We start from the raw sequence: 18,928 nt of genomic DNA on the forward strand, positions 1-18,928 counted from the left end.
GACCTGGACCTCCAACCCCAACAAGGAATAGAAGGCCAAGAGCCGCCTCGTGCACAGGCTTGAAAACCCTTGTGTGCAGAGAGGTGGACCCTGCAGAGGAAGTTATTAGAGCACACCTGTGGTGAACTTTTGTCTCCCATGCAGATCTCTCATTGCACGGGAGGCTTGGACTCCTCACGTTTGCCCACTCTGAGATTTTCTTTGCACAACTTTAAAAGCAGCAGAATGAGAGACTAAACGTCTTCCATCAGTCTTAAATACACATGGCAGTGGCCACAGTTCCAAATGGAAAACACAGACGACACACACACTCTAGAGAAAGCTGATACCATGCAGGATTTCTAGGATCTGGAAGCCAGCTAGGGGGAAGCAGTGTTTATTATTATCAGGGCTGTATTTCTTCCTTGATTGGAGGAAGTCTGGTATGGTTTTGAGCACTAACTATCCTTGGTTCAGCATTAGAGGTAGCCTTTTCCTCCTTCCAAAACGTGACAGGGAGCGGCCGACCTGTCACCTGTTGGGAGCACTTGCTTCTGCTGGACACCTGCTAAGCCTGCACTGCCCAAGCCCACGTCACCTGCAACCCCTCACTGCATGGAGAGGCTAGTTCTGCTCCTCACATGGCAGAGAAGGAGGACCAACGTCCAGAGAGCACCTTGCCCAAAGTCAGACAGCCAATCTGTAATGGAGCCAGGATCCAAAGCCACATCTGTCTACACAGCACAGGCCTTTAAGCATCAGTGAACGTTCAGTGACCTGAGAGCAGCCCCTTCCTTCCTTGTTTTAACGTAAAGCAACACTTCTCCAACCCAACTGTGCATATGAATCCGCTGGGGGTCTGCTAGAACACAGATTCCCACACAGCCAGTGTGAGTGGGCTGAGATTCTGCACTCCTCATCAGCTCCTGGGGGCTCAGAGGCTGTGGTCTTCAGACTGTATGTTGATGATCAGGGCTCTAGATTTCTGAAGTTACAGCTGACCAACTGGGGCTTCAAATTAAAACTTCATTATCTGTGATTCCGGCTGTCTTTTTAAATTAACTCATTACTTCTCCCAATTACCTTGTATTATTTTTATTAGTATTATCCCCATTTCACAGATGAGGAAATTGAGGCTCAAATACTTGAGGGAACCCGCCCGAAGCCACACCGATGGTGAATGAATGGTAAAATCAGAATTCTGACACCGGCTATCTTGTTCCAGGACCTAAGTCCTTAAACATTGAGGTACACCAAAACACAGGGTTTGTCTCAGTCCTGGATGGACCTCCCAGTGCCCATGGAGGCCTTGCACACAGTAGATGCCCTATCAGTGTTTGAGGAACATACCTCTGAGCCCGTCTTCAATTCCTCCTTTATTGCAGAAGTCACGCACTCAAAAGCCAATGGGCACCTGCCACGTAACATAAATACAGAGATGCAATGTGAGGCCCAAGGAATATTTCCCTTCCTCTTAATTTAATGAAAGGTAATCATGAGCACAGACACAGCGACAGGTGGCAGGAGACACTGGCCTGGATAAGTAAGGAGGGGTGCAGACTGGGGTGAACTGGAAACCACATGCCCATGGGTGATGCCATCCAGAAATTTGATTCCAACATCACCAGATAGTTCTAATTTTCCAGAGAAGCTAGAAACTTGAGTTTGAGTGGTGACATCTCTCAATGTTTATCTATTGGCAACCAACTGAACTCGTTTTGGTCATTAGACCAAAGAAGACACATCTACCAGTCAGATTCGATGAATCTGGTTTGCCCCTGGTCTCATAAAGGGCTCTGCTGTGTCTGGAGGATGTGCCCAGACTCCCACAACCCATCACCCAAACCAAAGGACCACCAAGGATGGTGCATTTCAAGACAGCTCCATTGAATTCATGATTTGAGGACTACTGAGCCAGTGGTTGAAAAGGCTGGAACTGTCGGCCCCTTTAGGCAAACTCTGACCCTAACCTTCCCCAGAGTCCCTTCCCAGCAAAACTCTGCTGTTTGGCCCCTGGTGACTGATCTGATAAACTCCCCGTCTCCCCAGAAACATCAAAAACCAGAATTCCATCTGCAAGAGCAGGAGTGAGGGTTCACTGCTCCTGCTTTTCAGCATCTCCCTCCTCCCAGCTAGATCTGAGCCCTCTCTTATGGTTGAGGATGCCCCATCTGGTGAATATCCAGAAAAGCACTGTCTCGCCTGCTTTGCAGCCAGAGCCCTGACAGGTGACCAAGTTTCAGTCAGTCAGAGGCACCGACCCCAGAAGCTATCAGCGCAGGCCCAGACCATTCTGCAGAGTGATCTGGGGCCGTGTCCCAACTACAGAGCCCCGAAGCCTGGTTCTCTGGCCCTCCCAGGGGTTCTGTGAGCCTCTAAGATCCTCTAGTGGACTCCTTTTCTGCACCAGCCTGCCCAAGCTGGTTTCTGTTGCCTGCAGCCAGGAGCCCTGCTGGATACAGCACTGGGGAGCTGGAGACGGCATGGCAACCATGTCAGTTAAAAGGATACAGGCCTTCTCTTTTGTTCAGCAGCTAAAACTTTTGGTCAAGGAAGTTTTTCACACAGGCTCGACACAGAAAATAGAAACAGAGCTTCTTTGGTTAAATAGGGCAGGGGAGGGACTAGGGTCGCCACATTTAGCAAAAAAATATAGGGTGTGCAGTTCAATTTGAATTTCAGATAAACAGTGAATGAATTTTAGTATGAGTATATCCCATTATATTGGAGTATATGTATTAAATATACTCATACTGAAATTCACTCGTCATTTATCTGAAGTTCAAATCGGACTGGACACCCTGCCTTTTATCAGGTGATCCCAGCAGGGGCCCAGAGCCCCCAGGCTTGGTTTCTTTTCACTACCATTTTCTCTGCTCCCAGGGTTTCAGAGAAAACACTTTGGAAGCCCACCTAATTTGAGACCCCTGCCTTTTCTCCTTCTTCTGCAAAGATTTCTTCTGTTTTCTTTTTTTTTTTTTTTTTTTGAGACAGACTCTCCCTCTGTCCCCAGGCTGGAGTGCAGTGGCACAATCTCACCTCACTGTAACCTCCGCCTCCTGGGTTCAAGCAATTCTCCCTCCTCAGCCCACCAAGTAGCTGGAATTACAGCTACTACGTGCACTACCACACCTGGCTAATTTTTGTATTTTTAGTAGAGACAGGGTTACACCACATTGGCCAGACTGATCTTGAACTCCTGGCCTCAAACAATCCATCTGTCTTGGCCTCTCAAAGTGCTGGGATTACAGGCATAAGCCACTGTGCCTGGCCAAGATTTCCTCTGTTTTCCTCAGTGGAAATGTCCCTTCTTCACTGTCAGTCCCTGTATTTCAGGTTGAACTATCCTCTTCTCTAAAATTCAGGTGGGTACGTGACCCAGCCTGGTCAATCAGAGATGCACGTGCGATAGGTTCAGTGAGTCATGTGACCTAATCTAAGTCAGTGAGATTCAACTTTAGAACTTTTGCTGGAACTACCAGGAAAAGGGGTCTTTCCTCCCACTGGGGTTGCTAGGTCAGCGGCTGCTGCTGGCAGTCATCTTCCCTCCCTTCAGGGAGAGCCTGCCCTGTGAGAGAAGCCACAGGACAGTAAAACAAGAGGAGGCAGGAGACCGACAGCATCAGTGAGTCCCTGGAGCCCACTATCCCTGAAGCCAGCCCCACCCAGGACTGTTCAGCTTAAGCCATTGTGTACGGAGTTTCCAGTCCATTACAACAAAAGTCCTGCAGACATGTGGTTCAATTCCTTCATCTTGAAGACAGAGAAATTGACACCCAAAGAGAAACTGTTGAACCCAAAGTCTTACAGTGAATCAGGGCAGAGCTAGGATTAGGCTGGGCTCCTGGCTCCCAGAGTCCTGGGAACTCCTCACCACCCCACGTCGTGCTTCTCTCCATCTCTGTTGTTTTCTTCCTTCTCTCACCTCCTTCACTGTGTTTCTGCTCATTTAAAAAAAAAAAATGTGTTCTTTCTTTTACTTCGAGTTTTATCTTTATTGCCTCCCTGTTGGTAAACCATTACTCTAAATATAACAGGTTAGTCCCAACTCATGTGAAAAGATCTTATGGGAAGACTAACAGATTTGAGCTCATCTTACATATGATGCTCTAATATAACAATATATAAACAATATAATAATATAAACAATAAATAATATAAACAACTAATAAGAGTGAGCGTGAGTGACACAGCTATCTGATGTCCAAGCTTTGCTGATTAGCTCTTGTCTTCGAATCACCCTGAAATTGGATGCAGTATCTCCCATTTCACAGATGAAGATATGGAGGCCCAGGGGTCAAAGGACTTGGCCAAGAAACATGACTAACAAATGACAAAGCCAGCATTCAAACTGGATGACCCAATTCTGATCCCCTATTTCACCCAGTCAGTTGCCCCTGGAAAGCCAGCCTGAGATTTTTATTTCCATAGCTCACATGATAACAAACCACTGAGTTGAGTTGCCAGATTTGGCAAATAAAAAATATAGGATATCCAGTTAAATTTGAATTTCAGATAAACAATGACTCATTTTTTTTTTAATAAATATGTGCCAAGTTGCACAGGACATACTTATACTAACAATGAGCCTTTGTTTATCTGAAATGCAAACTTAACCTCTCACCATGTATTCTATCTGGCAATTCTACACTAAGAGCTTTTATGCATAAAGCAAGACGCATCAGCTGTGTCCTTGGTTCTGCAAAAGCCTCAGGGCCTTTGCACTTGCTGGGCCATTTGCCTGGAAGGCTCATGCTGATATTCACCTCCTTCACCTCCTCTGGGTCTCTGCTCAAATATTTCACCACTGACGTTTTCCCTTGCCCGTCTATCAGAAGCAACCCATGTTTTCTTTTTCTCTTACCACCACCACCTGAAATACAACAGTTACATGTTCATTTGTTCATTGTCTCTCTCCTGCCATGGAAATGTGGGCATGTGTTTTGGTCTGATTTGTTCACTACCATGAGTAGAGCTCACAACAGTGTCCCATATGTAGCTGATACTCGGTGAATATTTGCTGAATGAGTGAATGAACTCTCTGCGAGCACGTCTTGGTTTCTGTCTGGAATACTGCCTGACTCGGGATTGTCACTCACCTGCTGAGTGGCAGTAGGCATGTCCCTGAGCTCCCCACTCCTTGAGCCGCACTCATCACACATCTCAGAGTCACTGGGAGATCAGGTGACAAAACAGCCTTGAGAGTCAGATGCAGACTTGCCGGAGCACGTGCGCAAGCATCCCGGGGAGCTTTTCTCTTCTTCAAGCACTCGTGCCCCAGACAACTAAGCCTCAGAACACAAACCCTAAAAAACAAATTTTTTCGGGCCGGGCGCGGTGGCTCACGCCTGTAATCCCAGCACTTTGGGAGGCCGAGGCGGGCGGATCACAAGGTCAGGAGATCGAGACCACGGTGAAACCCCGTCTCTACAAAAAATACAAAAAAATTAGCCGGGCGCGGTGGCGGGTGCCTGTAGTCCCAGTTACTTGGGAGGCTGAGGCAGGAGAATGGCAGGAACCCGGGAGGCGGAGCTTGCAGTGAGCCGAGATCGCGCCACTGCACTCCAGCCGGGGGACAGAGCGAGACTCTGTCTCAAAAAAAAAAAAAAAAAAAAAAAAAAGACGGCTAATAGTCTAGACGCCCGGTTCAGTTATCTGCATCACCTCATTTCATCCTCACAACTCTTTTGAAACAGATATTTTTGTGCCCAATTTACAGATGAGGAAACTGAGGCTCAGATTAATCAATTCCACTGCCAGAAAGCAATGGAACCATGTTTTAATTCAGCCAGCCTGACGGCAGTCTCTGAGCCCATTTCCTCACCTGTAAAGTAGGTATAATTATAGTGCTGCCTGGCCGGTCACAGTGGCTCATGCCTATAATCCCAGCACTTTGGGAGGCCAAGGTGGGTGGATCACCTGAGGTCAGAAGTTCAAGACCACCCTGACCAACATGGTGAAACCCACTAATAAAAAATACAAAATTAGCTGGGTGTGGTGGTGCATGCCTGTAATCCCAGCTACTTGGGAGGCTGAGGCAGGAGAATCACTTGAATCCTGGAGGAGGAGGTTGCAGTGAGCTGAGAGCATGCCATTGCAGTCTAGCCTAGGCAACAAGAGCAAAGCACCATCTCAGATATAAATAAATAAATAAATAAATATGCTGGCTTGTTGTGGGGATAAAATGAGACATTGTGTGTGAAGTATTTGCATGGGTCCAAGCAGGCAGCACACACAGGTGACCACCACAGGCAACCTTGCCCCCTCCCCAGCCTGAAAAAATCAGGATAGAGGATGTCATGTGAAGGCTATTACTCCAAGCTGCCCAGAGTGACCGATGACATGGCTTGAGGCAAGACAGCTATCCAGAGTTATCAGATTCACTTCCTTGGGTATTTGAAATAGGAAATCCAGAGAAAACGAGGTTACAGGAGTAAGGCCAGGTCAGGAGGTAGAGAGTGTAGCCATGATGGGTGGTGAGCAAGCTTGCCTTACAAAGGAGCTCAGGCCACTGGGGTCCAGTAGTGTAGGTTGTACACTGTGCACTCTGGGATCAACATTCCTATTCTTGCCTTTGACAACGGTGACCTCCGGAGTTGTGCAGTACACACTCTCAGCAACTGTACCCAGCAGCCCTGAAATTTTATTCGTTCATTGATTCATTCACATATATATTAATTTATTCCCACCATGTGATAGTCTCTTTCAGACCATGAGACAGTAGCAGTGGAAAGATATTCAAGATGTCTCACACAGGTATTTTAGTTAGGGGAGATGGACGAGAAGCAGGAGTGACTGACAAGTGCCATGGAGAAAAAGAAAGCCCAGTGAGAGGCTGAGAGCAGAGGGTGGGAAGGCCTCTCTGAGGAGGGGCGGTCTCTAAAGCCAGGCCTAGGAGGAGTAGGGGGAGGGGACTGTGGGCAGAGGCAACGGTGGGGACAAAGGCCCTGTGGTGACCACAAGAGCATCTGGGATGCTTGGCTCCAGAAGACCCTCCTAACTCCGGCTTTTCCTGGAGCTGATGGTTCCCCACAGGTGTCTTTATGATCCCACCGCATTCCTTGGGGTGACTCAAGTTGGTGCCCAATTCTCACAGCCCAAAGAACTGCGACCCAACTTCCAGCTGGGGCCCCTGTCCCTGAACAGAGTCTCCACACATGGGCATTGCTGGCCCTGGTCTGTTCTCCTCTTCCAAGGCTCAGTGTCCCTCCTCAGCCAGACTTCTGCTCCACCCACCTCTGCTCCCAACAAGCTCCCAGTGAGCTGCCTGCATCTGCAAAACCAGGAAACATGATGTTCCCAGACATCAAAGAGTTTGCAAAAGATCATGGTCACCTGAGACCCAGACCATTTCCTAAGGCTGCTGTTTAGATACCAAGTCCAGGGTTTTTCTTTAGGGCTCCAGTGAAGGGTAGAAGCTACCCTACACCTCAAGCCACCACCACCTCCCTTCCCTGGACCCCACCGTAAACCATGGCTCCTTACAACCCTCCACATCTCTGGCACTGGAGCCCTGATTTTGTTTTTATGGGGTAATATTCTTTCATCCCCAAACGCCATGTAGGAATTTGCTGGGGGTTGGGGGTGGGAACCACCTCATTATAACCAGAAAATTCAATTTACAGACATTTGGTTCTTTTATTTCCATTTTTTTAAGGAGAGAAAAGAAATCAGTCTAGTGTGGACATTTTGAGTCCCTTGCTTAGAGGTTCAAGGCATCTGTGACTTCGGAAAGCCTTCTTGGCATGAAGCAATAAACAGGCTGAGCAGATAAAACCACCCTGTGTTTAAAAAGCAGGCCTGTCTCTGAGGCAGAAATTTTATAGATAAAACAACAGAACGTGACTCAAAAAAGTCGTGTTGTGAAAATGGCCCCGTGTAGATACAAAATTCCTTACTCAGGAGCTAAGTTCTACAACAGCACAGGAACATTTGATCTAGATAATTCTCTATGTCTGGCTTCAAGGAGCCACTTTGAAGCCCCATTTTCCAGAGGAGTTTCGTGTTGCAAATATCACCTCCACCCCTTCAATGTTTCACTGCATCGAGGACCCTCTCTCTTTCTCCTGTTCATCAAAATGTTTGCACATGTTGTGAGGGAAAATGGCTTTCTGTCAAGTAAGTTTAAGAAACGATGGGCTCCAGAAAGGAAAACATGTTTCTTCACTGCGGGACTTCTCAATACCTTTTTTTTTTTTTTTTTTTGAGACGGAGTCTTGCTCTGTCGCCAGGCTGGAGTGCAGTGGCGTGATCTCAGTTCACTGCAACCTCCTCCTCCTGAGTTCAAGAGATTCTCCTGCCTCAGCCTCCCAAGTAGCTGGGACTACAGGCGTGTGCCACTACGCCCAGCTGATTTTTGTATTTTTAGTAGAGATGGGTTTTCACCATGTTGGCCAGGATGGTCTCGATTTCTTGACCTTGTGATCCACCCACCTCAGCCTCCCAAAGTGCTGGGATTACATTCTCAGTCTTTAATTAGGGAGGAGAGGGTAGAGTGTTTCGCAAGCTGTTACATTAAGTCAGAGATCTATCATGTGCAAGTGTCAGAAACCCACCTCAAAACGGCTCAATGCCCAACTCAGAGTGGAGTCCCTAACAGGGAAGTCCTATCAACAGTGTGCCCAGGGGCTCATGGAGTGACCTCTGTCTCCGTGGCTCTGTTTCTCTCTGTCCCCATCTTTCAATTTGGCATCTATCTGAATGCTGGCTTCACTATTTCCTACCGCGGAGAGGTTTCCTCTGCATTGCCACATGTCCAGGCCAGCAAGTGACCCTGGGAAGAGAGAGAGAGAGCCTCTTGCTCCCAGGAGAGGATATCCAGGTCTTGGCTCACCTCGCACACCAGTAATGGCAAACGGGGAAGGGAGCACCTGGATTTCCCAGCCTCACCTGCTCACCTATGAGTCAGCGTAGAGGTCAGGGCACTGGGTCAGCCCCACCAGAGACCATATCGTAGGGCAGGCACCATTTCCCCAAAGCAGGGGGATGCTGTCACCTGAATCCAGGAAGGGACACTGGGTCAGTAAAAAGAAAACCAAATTTGCCTAGGCGCAGTAATCCCAGCACTTTGGGAGGCAGAGATGGGCGGATCACCTGAGGTCAGGAGTTTGAGACCAGCCTGCCGAACATGGTGAAACCCCATTTCTATTGAAAATAGAAAAATTAGCTGGGCATGGTAGTGGGTGTCTGTAGTCCCAGCTATTCAGGAGGCTGAAGCAGGAGAATCACTTGAACTCTGGAGGCAGTGGTTGCAGTGAGCTGAAATCATGCCATTGCACTCCAGCCTGGACAACAAGAGCAAAACACAATCTCAAAAAAAAGAAAGAACGAAAGGATGAAAGAAAAGGAAAGGAAGGAAAGGAACGAAAAGAGAGAAAGAGGAAGATAAGAGAAAAGAAAAGAAAATTTGATAAAAAAAAAAAAAAAAAAAAAAACCCTTGATGGCCAAGCACCCAGCTGAATGGGGGCTCTGCAGACAGACAGAGGCCCTGGGGGGCAGGCACGTACCCCTGACAATGGCCTTTCCAGCTCTGAATTTCCGCACGGACAATGGCCTTTCCAGCTCTGAATTTCCGCACTGGCATGGGTTTGCAGGTCATTAGCACTGGGTGCTATGTGCCCGTTGGTTTGTGAGCTCCCAGAGGACATGCCACATACACTGTTTTATACTTTCTGTATCTAACACAGGACTCTGCATACAGTCAGTGCTCAATGAATACTTGATCGATAGAGGAGTTCACAGAGCCCCTGTCCCTTTTCAGCTGTGGCCCTAACTCAGTCCAGTGTGGTTCCTGACTTCTCATCCACCTCCGTCATGAGACCATCTGCCGCAGGCTCCTGCCTCCTGGTTCAGTACCTGGCAGGTAGCAGGGACTCAAGACACAGCTGCTCAATCAGGGAGCGGCTGTCGCTTGCCGCTGGGTTTTGCTTGTGTGTTGGTTTTTGCACCCCTGTCTTTGTTCCTACTTTGAATTTTAAACTCCTTTTGTCTGCTTTTGGAATAGATTCTTCTAGGGGTTCATTCTATCCTCTTGCATTAATTATTTAATGAGTATTACCAGGTGCCAGTCATTGTTCTGAGTGTGGTGCATACAACAGTGAACAACACGGACCAAACTTCTCCACACGAGGCTTTTACCCTAATAGGGCTGTTAGACAGGGCCCAGTAACACAGGGCAGGGGTGCAGAGAGGGACAAGGATGCCACTTTAGCTATGGTGATCAGGAAAAGCCCCGGATCTGAGCAGGGACCCCTGAGGACAGAGAGGGAAGGAGCTGCTCACATCACTGGGGAAGAGCATTCTGGTTTTTTTTTTTTTTAGAAAAAAAAAAGGCTGGAGTGCAGTGGTGTGATCTGGCTCACTGCCACCTCCACCTCCCGGTTCAAGCAATTCTCCTGCCTCAGCCTCCCGAGTAGCTGGGACTACAGGCGCCCACCACCACGCCTGGCTAATTTTTGTCTATTTAGTAGAGACGGGTTTCAGCACCACCAGGAGCAGGATATCAGCCCACCCAGGACTCCTGAATCAGAATCTGCCACTCGCTCACCATGTGACCCTGGACAATTTGCCAAACCTTTCTGGGTCTCTGTTTTCTCATCTGTAAAATGGGCAAAATTATTTCTCTCATCTGTGTCCCTCAGATTGCTGGGAAGAACCAATGGGATAATCCATGGAAAGTGCCTAACACAAAATCAACTTAAGAAATGTCAGCCAGGTGCGGTGGCTCACGCCTGTAATCCCAGCACTTTGGGAGGCCAAGGCGGGCGGATCACGAGGTCAGGAGATCGAGACCATCCTGGCTAACATGGTGAAACCCCATTTCTACTAAAAATACAAAAAAAATTAGCCAGGCATGGTGGCGGGCACCTGTAGTTCCAGCTACTCGGGAGGCTGAGGCAGGAGAATGGCGTGAACCCAGGAGGCAGAGCTTGCAGTGAGCTGAGATTGCTGCTACTGCACTCCAGCCTGGGTGACAGAGTGAGACTAAAAAAAAAAAAAAAAAAGAGAAAAGAAATGTCAACTGGCCAGGCACGATGGCTCACGCCTATAATCCCAACACCTGGGGAGGCTGATACGGGTGAATCACTTAAAATCGGGAGTTTAAGACCAGCCTGGTCAACATGGTGAAATCCTGTCTCTACTAAAAATACAAAAATTAGCCAGGTGTGGTAGTGGGTGGCTGTAATCCCAGCTACTTGGGAGGCTGAGGCAGGAGAATCGCTTGAACCCGGGAGGCAGAGGTTGTAATGAGCTGAGATCACCCCCACTGCACTCCGGCCTGGGCAACAGAGTGAGACTATGTGAAAGAGAAGAGAGAAAGAAAGAGAGAGAGAGAGAGACTGGCAGCCAGTACCACTCTTCATGTCGGCCTCACAGTTGACATTTCCTCAGGAGGGCACTTCTGAATTCCTCAAGGGAGAAAGAAAAGCCGTCTCCAGGAATGTCCTGGTCGTTGGGCACAGGGAAAGCAACATTGCTGATGTCCATCTGATATAGAATTCTCAGAAATGCTGTGATACACCTGTTGGCCTGTAGCTTTCTGGCTGGTTCTTGTTTGCACTTGGGGGTCGTCCTCAGGGCCTTGCAGGGACATTTTTTCTGGAGTTGAGAATCCAAAACAGCAAAACTGGCTCCTGCGACTCTTGTATTTCGACAGATTCATGACCCGAATGAAAGTGGCTCTGAGCTGCGCTAGGCCCTGCACACAGACACTAACTGGCAGTTTTGAAAATGACCATTCTGGAAATCTGCATGAGGATTCCAGAGTTCAAACTAAATAAGCTGCTAAAACTAGTCATCTCTCGAAATTTCATCTTTGGCAGACAGAAAAAAATTTTTTCAATAACTTTTTTTTTTTTTTTTGAGACAGAGCCTCCCTAAGTCGCCCAGGCTGGAGTGCAGTGGCGTGATCTCGGCTCACTGCAACCTCTACCTCCCGAGTTCAAGCGATTCTCCTGCCTCAGCCTTCCAAGTAGCTGGGATTACAGGCGCCCGCCACCACACCCGGCTAATTTTTTTGCATTTTTAGTAGAGACGGGGTTTTGCCACATTGGCCAAGCTGGTTTCGAATTCCTGACCTCAGGTGATCCATCGGCCTCGGTCTCCCCAAGTGCTGGGATTACAAGTGTGAGCCACCACACCCTGCCTAAAAATAACTTTTTTAAAACAAATAAAAATTTTAAAATAACTTCTTTTAGGCAGTCCATTCCATGGAATTGGTGGCACTGACCTCATCTGATGTCCCAGAAAGTTAGCCACAAAAGTTTCCATCCCCCATGACAGACAAACAGTTCCTCTCTGGGGCAATTCTCCCTGTGTCCACACCACAAATGCCCCGGCCTGTTTGGTGCGTCTCAGCAGCAGAAAATCACCAACCACAAAGCTTCCAGGGCAGGCATTTAAAATCAACCCAAAGACACTCCCCTTCCACATGCTTTGGGCTCCGTGCGATCTTTCCTAGTGCAGCTCCACACTCTTCCTTGCAGACAAGACTGGCATTCAAACCAGGAATTCTTTTAAGGGGCTCTGTGTGCAGGAATACAATCACCTCGAGCTCGTGTAAGAAGAGAGCTCCAGTTACTGGGGCTTCCGAAGGCTTTTAATAGAAAACATTTGTGCCAAATAAAAAGCTTCTCCTTGTGTTTTGCTTTAGCTGTAAATTATCTGCTCCAAGGATCCATCCAGAAATCCCTACTGAGGGCGAACTCCACAGCCTGGTTGGGTCCAGATTTGTTGCTCGGTCCAGATAGATTTTCAACTGCTGCATCCAAACTGCAGCCAGGGGGACAATAAGAACAGAACCTCTTTTGTTCTGATGAAACTGTTTTTAATGGTCCCTTCTAGGCCGGGCCCTAGTGGAAGTCTCAACAAGGCTGCTCATTGAAACGCCCTTGAAAGAGCCAAGTGGGGAGCGCGAGGGACCCTGGGGAGGGGCTGGCGGCCCTTTGCTCAGCCCTGGTGGTCCTGCCGCAAAGGAGAGCTGGGTTGTTTTATTTGTTGTCTGAGATGGAAAAGGGGGAGGGGGTCGGCGAGACGAGGACCGTCCCGCAAATTTCTATAATTACTGCCTGCAGAGTGTTAGGGACACACACACACAGTAACATCATCCCCTGGAGGGACAGGGGTTCCCAAAAGCTGAACACCCAGAAGCTGGTAGAGCAAATCCACTAAATGGAACAACATGTGTTCCCCGGCCCAAGAACTCCAACTGCATTAAGGGAGGCACGTTTCTGACCACTTTACTTTTCATCTTGAGGCCTCAGGGGGCCCTTTGGTTCATGCAGAATCCAGGATACAGAAGGGAGGAAACAGATGGGAAGATACCAACCGCTGCCAGGGCACAAGTAGCTGCCTGCTCTGCACCCCTCTTAAGCCCCAACATCTGCAGGTGTCAGTCCTCTGAGGGTCCCCCAGTGGCACCTGAAGGATGCTGTCCACGTAGCAAGCGGGACAAAAGAAACAAGGAAACAAGCCGGGCACGGTGGCTCATGCCTGTAATTCCAACACTTTGGGAGGCCGAGGTGGGAGGATAGCTTGATCCCAGCAGTTTGAGGTCAGCCTGGGCAATGTAGTGAAACCTCCTCTCTCTACAAAACAAATTAGAAAAAATAAAAAAACCAGGCATGAAGGCACATGTTTGTAGTCCCAGCTACTGGGGCTGAGGTGGGAGGATCCTTTGAGCCCAGGAGTCTGAGGCTGCAGTGAGCTATGATCAGGCCATTGCATTCCAGCCCGGGCAACAGAGCGAGACCCTGTCTCTAAAAAAAGAAAAATGAAACAAAAGCTGTGATTTATCCCTCAGAGGGAGTTTCCCCACTTTTGAGTGAGATTTTAAGTTTGCCTCTGAAGAACATGCTCTGGTTCCCCACAAAAGCAATCAGTGGTTCTCGGCAGGGGGCAATTTTGCCCCCACAGAGAACATGGAGCAATGTCTAGGGACATTTTTGCTGTCACAACTGGGGAAAGGGGATGCTACTAGCATTTAGTGGGTGAAGGTCAAGGATGTTGCTTAACACCCTCCGATGCACAGGACGGGCCCCCCAACAGTGGAGGATCCAGCCCAGAAGAGAACAGTGCAGAGGCTGACAAACCCTGGGCTAGGAAGAGGTGACTCAGACCCCATTAGAGCACCGACTGCCGCAGAGATGGGAAGGACCCTCATTTGTTTGAGGTTCAGGAAGGATCAAATTGCTGTTTGACTGGTGGAGGCACAATTTCTCCTTTCCAAGTGCATTAGAACAAGGGTGACTAAGGCTCTTTAAAGAAACAGCTTTTAGGGTTAGTCTTTATTTGTCACTAAATCATCTTAAATTGTGTGGGGAAATGGAATACAATTCAAGTTGTATTACTAATCAATCTTTGAGTAGAATAAATCGCACCGAATGATATTCTATTAAATCTGAAAGTAATTAAAAACCATGCAAATTTCTGGACTTCCATCAAATTTTGCTCAGCTCAAACCTCCTACCCTGCCCCAAACACACCTGCTCCCATCACCAGAGACTGTCTGGAGGTAGAACATGCTTAGTATTTGACATATTGATTTGTTAATCACATCTCTTTGTCTCTAAGAAGTGATGAGAAGGTCTGATATCAGAGAACTTTGAGCAGAGAGGGAAGGGGTGAAGTTTAGGATCTGAGTCCCAAGGTTTGAGTCCCAGCTCTGCCAGTGGTGTGACCTTGGGCAACCTGCCCCCACCACCCCAAAACCTGAATTTTCTTATCTGTAAAGAGGGAGTAAAAATAGTTTCCTCCTCCTAGGCTTTTTTTGTTTTGGGGGTTGTTTTTCTTGCTGTTGTTGTTTTGAGACAGGGTCTTGTTCTGTTACCCAGGCTGGAGTGCAGTGGTGCAATCACGGTTCACTGCAGCTTTGACCTCCTGGGCTCAAGCAATACTTGTGCCTCAGCCCCACAAGTAGCTGGGACTACAGGTGTGTGCCACCATGCCCAGCTAATTTTTTGTAGAGATGGAGTTTCACCATGTTGCCCAGGCTGTTCTCGAGCTCCTGGACTCAAGTGATCCACCTTCCTCAGCCTCCCAAAGTGCTGGGATTACAAGTATGAGCCACCGCACCCAGCCTCCCAGGGTTCTTATAAAGACTGACATAAGACAATGGCTGTAAATTTCTCAGCATACTCCCTGGCCTCTGGGAAGCATCAGAAGGTGTTGGCTTTTTTTTTTTTTTTTTTTTTTTTTTTTTGAGAGAATTTCACTCTGTGGCCCAGGCTGGAGTGCAATGGCGCGGTCTTGGCTCACTGCAACCTCCGCTTCCCGGGCTCAAGCGCTTCTCCTGCCTCACCCTCCCTAGCAGCTGGGACTACAGGCGCATGCCACCACACCGGCTAATTTTTGTATTTTCAGTAGAGACAGTGTTTCACTATGTTGGCCAGGCTGGTCTCGAACTCCTGACCTTGTGATCCACCCGCCTTGGCCTCCCAAGGTGCTGGGATTATAGGCATGAGCCACCACGCCCAACCAGCTATCTTTATAGTCCAACCTTGCCCCTCTGCAGGCTCCAGGAAGCCTGGAGTGATGGGGTCCATCCCCTTGCAACGTGTTGGGCACCCCGGTTCTTTGCACCTACATAATTATATGGGTCCCAGTGACTTTTGTGGCTTGGAGTCTGCCTTCCCCTGGAGAATAGAAGCTCTGGGAGGGCACAACAGGGCTGTCTCAGCACCTGGCACAAAACTCAATAAATGCTTGTGAAATGAATGGCAAAGCGAATATTTGCCCCATGTGAAGAACCTGGCTCCAAGTCCTTGCCCTGCAACTTACTAGCTGTGGACCTGGGGTAACAAAAACAATAGCCTTCTTCTCTCCCGTGCATCTAAGTCATCAGCAGGTCCTGCTGCTTCTACCTTCAAGGTAGAGTCTGACCCTACCCACTTCTCCTGCCTTGGATCCAGGCTACGTCTTCCTGGACTGTGGCCCTGGAAGTCCACGCCACAGCCCACAATTGCCCCCCACCTTGCTGCCTGCCAGTATCACTTTGTCCCATTCCAGATGTTCCAGCTACCATGTCTCTTCCTTCTATATCACCACCCAGACCACCTTAGCAAAATCTCTCCCCCTGGGGGCAAGCATTGTCTTTAATATCTTTTATTTATCTGCCGCATGTTACCTCTCTCCATAGAAGAGTCTCCTTCTTCCTCATCATTGCATTTCTAATGCCTAGAACAGTACATGGTTCATTAAAAGAAAACTCCATAAATATTTCCCGAACAAATGACTGTATTGCTTTAATTAATTGATGGCTGACTAATTAATAGTGAAGGGCCCAGACTCTGAAGCCAGACTGCCTGGGTTCAAATCCCAGTGGCTTCACATTCTAGTAGAACGTCCTGAGGCATGAGATTTGGGCTGTTTGAGCCTCAGCTGCCTCATCTACAACATGCGGAAACAGCCACATCCATTTTTGGGGTTGCTACAGGGATTAAGCAGGTCCACACTACGGACCAACTTAGCCCCACGCCGACATCTCAGAGATACTCGGTGACTGCGTGGGGAACGCGTTACTGCCCTGTAGTAGGACGAGGCTTGCCCATTGGAAAAGTACTCCCACACTCTATTCTTTTAAGCAATTCAGGTGGGACCTTATGAAATTGCTGATATCTGACCATTTTAACCTACCAAAATGGCAGCTTCATTGGGGTTAAAAGATGTTTCCCCAGGCCACACGGCTGGAAAGCGCAGGAGCCAGTCTTGAATCGGAACTCCTGCTGTGTGTTAACTGGGCCCCTTTGAGCCTTTAGAAGCTGGCGTCTGACGCCAAGAGAACTCCAGGTTCACTTTGTTCCTCCCTGGTGGCAGGGAAGAGGCAGCTGCCTAAACTGTGGTGCCAGGAGGGATGATGGCCACAAGGGCGGGCAAAGGCAGGGACCGCAGTGCAGCTGAGCAGGAGATGGCGTCTTGCATGGTAGGAAGAGATGCCCCCTACCCAGCCTCTGAGCCCATTCCCTGAGCACATCACGCAGCTCCCTTTCCTCTCTTCCTTTCCCCGTTCCTTCCTTCCCTCCTTCTCTTTTTCCTTCTTTTTCTTCCTTCCTCCCTTTTCTTTTGCCCTTCTTAGCCTTTCTTTCTTCATTTTTTAATTAAACAATGACTGGATTCCTTTCTAGCAGTTTCACAAGGGGTGAAATCACTTAGCAACCTTAATTATTTCCAACTTAATAATGTCCTGGGGTGGGGGGACAGGTCGAGCCCCCAGTGGGCGGAATGCCTTGCTGGGTAAGCCGCTCAGAGGCGGGCTCTGGAGCAAATGAAGCGTCCAACCAAATACTTCTCATATTTTCCCTCTCCCTGGTAAGGGCTTTTGTTTGGAGTGAACCTTTTTTTTTTTCCTCCCCCGATAAACATGAATGACTACAGTTGACTGCAATTTTTTTCAGCTGGCTGTAGCTTCAAAGATTTCAGGGGTTTGAATTCCAGGCTTTAAATCACTTTTTTTTCCCTTTTTGCTCTCAGACACACCTATAGTAGATAATAGAAATATGAATTTCATCTTCAACTGAAAGGAAAATAGGGAGATCTGTTGTTGGGAGTAGAGGAGTTATCAGCGGGTCAGACTGGTGTGAACAGTGTGCAGTGGTGGAAACCCCATAGATCATCGCCACCCACTGAGTAATGACAGGGAGGCCAGCATGGTCCTGCCAGATCATCTCAGCCAACAGTTAGCAAGCCCTGACAGTGGGCAGGCACCGGGCATAGCCCCTCATAGACACTGTGCCTCAGACCACCCTAGAAGGTAGGTTCCAAGCTTACCACTGAAAAAGTTGTGGCACAGAGAGGTTAAGCAGTGTCCCCTGGGTCACACAGCTCCATCATGAAGCTGAACCCAAATGCATTTTGCCTCCAAAGCCTGCCTGCCTCCCCCAAGACCTCTCCTTCCTCACCAAAGGAATAACACTCATGAGCAAGCAGCCATAAATCAAAACAAATAAAACATCTACTTTGAAGTGCTGCCGTGGTGCTTTGATGAGATAAAGGGCACAGAAGATTCTGGTTCGTGATTCCTGAAGAAACACTCGCCCATTTCCTGCCTCTCCCAACTGGCAAGACACTTTTGTAAATACCAAAGGCAAAGATTCAGACAGATTAGGGTTCAAATTGGGCACACGTCACTTACTGGCCATGTGATCTGTGATCTGGGACGGCTCGCTTAACTATTTCTAAGCCTCAATTTTCCTCATCTGGAAAATAGGGCTCATGGCAGCGCCTACCACGTGGGTCTGTGGAGAGAATTAAGGGAGAAATAACAGTGAGTACTCGATAAATGTCATCTATATTTTTAAAACTAAACAAAACAGTAATACGCTGGCAGAACTACAGAGGATGGCGGAGACTGCCGGGCGCTTGCCAGATGGTGTCTTTGCTGAAGGAGGAATTTTGTGATGCAGCCTGAAGACAGCCCCAAGTGACTTTCCTCAGCGTTTGCTCTGTGCCGGGCAATGTGCTACTTTCCTTCCAGGAACTGGCCCAAGAACATCGCCACGGTGCTCTCATTTAACCCCTGCGACAGCCCTAGGAACAAAGTCTGGGTGTCAGCTCCGTTTTACAGACTGGAAACTGAAGCTTGGAGAGAAGTCACTTCTTCAAGCTCACACAGCGAGGGTGGAGCAGTGAGGATATAAACCAAGACCAGTCCAAAGCACCCCTCCGCACCTCCCGACCCAGCTGTCCATCGCTCCAGGGTAGCCACTTCCTGCCATCTTATATTCATTAAAACTTTAGAACCCACCTACTGTGCATCAGCCACTGAGTGATCTAACACTATCATCGGACGGCACAGGGGTGACGTGCCGAGCTGACACCTTTGCTGTTTCAAAGGGACGGAAGAGCAAATGACCTAATACGTAGCCGACTTTGGGGAACCCGTGGGGACCCTTTCATAGCTGCTCCCTTAGCAATATGGTTTGCAGCAGCGCTGTCATAGGAGAACAAGGGTCT

General features: G+C 48.5%; 1 long non-coding RNA gene across 1 annotated transcript; it reads right to left on the minus strand.

The window, feature by feature from the left end:
* Positions 1-1,303: 1,303 nt before the first annotated feature.
* Positions 1,304-18,212, minus strand: LOC102129297 (uncharacterized). The gene is made up of 3 exons (XR_281597.5): positions 18,108-18,212; positions 5,079-5,285; positions 1,304-1,393 (listed from the first exon to the last, which is right to left on the minus strand). It is a non-coding gene; the product is annotated as an uncharacterized lncRNA (long non-coding RNA).
* Positions 18,213-18,928: the final 716 nt, after the last annotated feature.

The sequence above is a fragment of the Macaca fascicularis genome, chromosome 10 (genome assembly GCF_037993035.2).
Source record: "Macaca fascicularis isolate 582-1 chromosome 10, T2T-MFA8v1.1".
In the NCBI taxonomy this organism is placed as follows: Eukaryota; Metazoa; Chordata; class Mammalia; order Primates; family Cercopithecidae; genus Macaca; species Macaca fascicularis.